The sequence below is a fragment of the Coregonus lavaretus genome (genome assembly GCF_964263955.1).
Source record: "Coregonus lavaretus genome assembly, chromosome: 36".
NCBI classification, from domain to species: Eukaryota; Metazoa; Chordata; class Actinopteri; order Salmoniformes; family Salmonidae; genus Coregonus; species Coregonus lavaretus.
The window spans coordinates 6,812,505-6,817,866 of NC_140023.1; positions in this window are offsets into that span (position 1 = coordinate 6,812,505).

Genomic DNA, 5,362 nt, shown 5'->3' on the forward strand with positions numbered 1-5,362 from the left:
CATATGGAAGAAGGTAATTGAGCTTTTTGGCCATCAAGGAAAACGCTATGTCTGGCGCAAACCCAACACCTCTCCTCACCCCGAGAACACCATCCCCACAGTGAAGCATGGTGGTGGCAGCATCATGCTGTGGGGACTGGGATGTTTTTCATTGGCTGGGACTGGGAAACTGGTCAGAATTGAAGGAATGATGGATGGCGCTAAATACAGGGAAATACTTGAGGGAAACCTGTTTCAGTCTTCCAGAGATTTGAGACAGAGGTTCACCTTCCAGCAGGACAATGATCCTAAGCATACTGCTAAAACAACACTTGAGTGGTTTAAGGGGAAACATTTAAATGTCTTGGAATGGCCTAGTCAAAGCCCAGACCTCAATCCAATTGAGAATCTGTGGTATGACTTAAAGATTGCTGTACACCAGCGGAACCCATCCAACTTGAAGGAGCTGGAGCAGTTTTGCCTTGAAGAATGGGCAAGAATCCCAGTGGCTAGATCTGCCAAGCTTATTGAGATATACCCCAAGAGACTTGCAGCTGTAATTGCTGCAAAAGGTGTCTCTACAAAGTATTGACTTTGGGGGGGGGGGGGTCGAATAGTTAGGCACACTCAAGTTATTTGTCTTATTTCTTGTTTGTTCACCAAAAAAAAAAAAATGAATCTCAAAGTGGTAGGCATGTTGTGTAAATCAAATGATACAAACCCCCCAAAAATCAATTTTAATTACAGGTTGTAAGGCAACAAAATAGGATAATGCCAAGGGGGGTGAATACTTTCGCAAGCCAATGTAAATGTAATACACAGTGCCTTACAAATGTATTCATACTCCTTGCATTTCTTCAGATTTTACTGTGCTACAAAGTTAGATTAGAATGTATTTCATTCAAATTTTTGGTCAAAATACGTAACAGGCCCTTTGGTCAAAATAAGTAACAGGCCCTTTGTTCAGGCAAGCCTAAATTCGTTCAGGAGTAAAATTTGGTTTAAGAAATCACATAATAAGTTACATGATTTTTGTTCATAAAACTGTGTTCTGGCTGGCTAACATCTTTTCACATTAAAAGCTATGCAATACGTCCATCATTTCATTTCAGGTGTTTTTATTCACATAGGCTTAGAGTGGGTGCATTTGCAACACAATATTAATACAATACCTGCATCCTCAACACATTTTATGTGTACATTTCCAGTACAGCTGCCTTTGTAGAGGGCAAGGGTAACAAATCTTCGATGCCAAACCTATTTTCCATTATTGAAACATCAGCCTAGCAGTTGATTACCCTCAAGGTACAGTTCTCTGTTCCATTAGCTGGTAAAGCCCTATTTATATACAGTACATTAAGGTTAAAAACCCACCAGCCATTTTCTCCTTTGTTGTTGGGTCATTTCCTTCACCAATGTTGGCTTAGTCTTTAGGATGTCAGTATAGTAGAACATGTGAAACATTAGGACAACGATCTTAAAAAATTAATAAATCCCCATATATTGTCTCTGTAGCCATTGACAGGGCATGGAATAGACATACAATTAATTATGTTATGCCCTATCAATGGTTTGATATAAAATGCTTGAAAGAACAGTTATAGAATCCCTACAGGATTTAGCTGGGATTTTTTTATATATATTTGTGGGCGAAAATGCTTGATTTTGCTGCAGCAATTCTGACATTTTGCATAGCAATATGCAATGATTTTGTCCAATTGTTGTACAAAATGAGGTGACGAGGCAAAAAGTTTCCTTACGTGTGGCTTGATTGAACCATATTATGCGGTAAGTGTGTAATGATTGGTTGAAAGTGCGAGCCCTCTTTTTATACTGCGGTGATGGGTCCGTTTTATGCAATAATATTGCAATGATTTGACTGTTTTATGCGGAAATAGTGCAGTGATTGCTAAAATTTTCAAGCCCTCGCATAATATGCGGGGAATTGTTGATTTTGCTTGAAAAATTGCGATTGCAGAATCGCAGAATCCTGGAGGGACTGGTAAATCATATGTAATGTGACTACTGTACAGTATATGAAAAACACACAGACCAGCCTGAATAATGGCATTTCACTGTAATGTATAGTGTGGAGTGGCCCTATGCAGGACTAGCTACAGTGCCTTCAGAAAGTATTCCCATCCCTTGACTTTTTACACATTTTGTCGTGTTACAGCCTGAATTTAAAATGGATTAAATTGAGATTTTGTGTCACACAATACCCCATAATGTCAAAGTGGAATTATGTTTTTAGACATTTTTACAAATTAATTATATAAAAAGCTGAAATTTCTTGAGTCAATTAGTATGTAATCCCTTTGTTATGGCAAGCCTAAATACGTTCAGGAGTAAAAATGTGCTTAACAAGTCACATATAAGTTGCATGGACTCACTCTGTGTGCAATAATAGTCTTTAACATAATTTTTGAATGTCTACCTCATCTCTGTACCCCACACATACAATTATCTGTAAGGTCCCTCAGTCGAGCAGATTCAACCACAAAGACCAGGGAGGTTTTCCAATGCCTCGCAAAGAAGGGCACCTTTGAGCACGGTGAAATTGTTAATTACACTTTGGATGGTGTATCAATACACCCAGTCACTACAAAAATACAGTTGCCTGAGTTGCCGGAGAGGAAGGAAACCGCTCAGGGATTCACCACGAGGCCAATGATGAATTTAAAACAGTTACAGCGTTTAATGGCTGTGATAGGAGAAAACTGAGGATGGATCAACAACAATACTAACTTAACTGACAGAATGTAATAAGGCACTAAAGTAAAATAAATTAACGTTATGTTTGGAGCAAATCCAACACAACACATCATTGAGTACCACTCTTCATATTTTCAAGCATGGTGGTGGCTGCATCATGTTATGGGTATGCTTGTCATCGGCAAGGACTAGGGAGGTTTTTAGGATAAAAAGAAACAGAATAGAGCTAGGCACAGACTAAATCCTAGAGGAAAATCTGGTTCAGTCTGCTTTCCAACAGACACTGGGAGACAAATTCACCTTTCAGTAGGACAACAACCTAAAACAAAAGGCCAAATATACACTGGAGTTGTTTACCAAGAAGACATTGAATGTTCCTGAGTGGCCTAGTTAGAGTTTTGACTTAAATCGGCTTGAAGGTCTATGGCAAGACTTGAAAACGGCCGTCTAGCAATGATCAACAACCAACTTGACAGAGCTTGAAGAATTTTTAAAAGAATAGACATTGAATGTTCCTGAGTGGCCTAGTTAGAGTTTTGACTTAAATCGGCTTGAAGGTCTATGGCAAGACTTGAAAACGGCCATCTAGCAATTATCAACAACCAACTTGACAGAGCTTGAAGAATTTTTAAAAGAATAATGTGCAAATATTGTACAATCCAGGTGTGCAAAGCTCTTAGAGACTTACCCAGAAAGACTAACAGCTGTAATTGCTGCCAAAGGTGATTCTAACATGTATTGACTTAGAGGTGTGAATACTTATGTAAATGAAATGTTTCTGTATTTCATTTTCAATAAATGTGCAAACATTTCTAAAAACATGTTTCCACTTTGTCATTATGTGGTATTGTGTGTAGATGGGTGGGAAAAAATATATTTAATCAATTTTGAATTCAGGCTGTAACACAACAAAATATGGAATACTGTAAGTCAAGGTGTATGAATACTTGGAGACATTTGTATCCTGTGACATTATCAGGTCCTGTCAGAGCCTATAGTATGACACGTGTGGCCCTGTCTAGAGATAGGATGTCCTGTCTCCATAATGGATTAGGAACAGCACTGGGGTCTGCTGAATATAGGTGTTTTTAAAGTGGGCCTCTGTGACACCACTCCCAGCATACAATCCATTATCTTACTCACTGAGATGCAAAGGTCACAGGACTGCAGCACACAAAGATTTATCAGGGTATCACCAAGACCGATTAGATAGAGGTCAAACTTATATGACAAAGATGGGCAACTCACCTCATCTCCCACCACATCTCCCACCTCATCTCCCACCACATCTCCCACCTCAACTACCACCTCAACTACCACCCAGTGGAGGCTCCTCAGAGGAGGAAGGGGAGGACCATCCTCCTCAGTGAATTTCAAAAAATATATATTTTTAAACATTTAAAAAGTTATCCTTTTTAGATAAAACTATACTAAATATATTCACGTCACCAAATAATTGATTAAAATACACTGTTTTGCAATGAAGGTCTACAGTAGCCTCAACAGCACTCTGTAGGGTAGCACCATGGTGTAGCCGGAGGACAGCTAGCTTCCGTCTTCCTCTGGGTACATTGACTTCAATACAAAACCTAGGTGGCTCATGGTTCTCACCCCCTTCCATAGACTTACACAGTAATTATGACAACATCCGGAGGACGTCCTCCAACCTATCAGAGCTCTTGCAGCATGAACTGACATTTTGTCCACCCAATCAAAGGATCAGAGAATGAATCTAGTACTGAAAGCATACGCTACAGCTAGCTAGCACTGCAGTGCATAAAATGTGGTGAGTATTTGACTCAAAGAGAGAGAAAGAGAATAGTTGAACAGTTTTGAACAAATTAATTTCTTCCAAAATGAAGAAGCAAGAGAGCGAGAGAGAGATTTTTGATTTTTTTACTTTCAGTTTCACTTAGTTAGCTAGCAAATGTAGCTTGCTAGTTTAGCCTACTCAAACACCCTGCTCAAACAGAGGGATGCTATGTTAGCTAGCTGGCTATGACTATCCAACACAACACTGGAACTCTTCCAAGTCAAGGAAAGCTTTTGGTTTTACTAATTTATTGCCACCGGGGCCCACCGGTGTAAGTGCTTAACGGCTTACTGACTGTACACTGTAACGTTACTGCATGATTGTAAAGGGTTTACTAATGCGTTAATTCTATTAGCTATGCTGACTATGACGTTACTTTAGCAAATATGATGACAAGGATGTAGGCTGTGTTTAGCGGTTATGATATGGTTTGGCTTGGAAAGGCTTTTTCGCCAGGTCACATACAGCTGATGTGTTGTGCATTGAAGTCCACAAGCGAAGGGAAAAGGTGAGAAGAGGAGAGCACATAGATGCGAGGAGGAATACAGCATGGCTACTATGAAAGTGAACTGTGTTTAAGCGTGATCAGGGGTGTATACATACTGCCGATTCTGTTGAAAAACGTTTCTTAAACGGAAGCAAACGGAACGAAACGGGGATAAACATACCTGAATTTGTCCAATATAATTCCTGTTTGCAACTGTTGGATTAATGATTACAACCTAGATCAGCTAGATGCAGGCAAGTGTGTGCAAGGCAGTATTGAATGTGTCACTGTCTGTCACCTCAAATTTTTCTCTAGACCTCTGTCCACCTACGTTGCAAACTTTCATTCACAGGCTAGGTTGTGGCAAC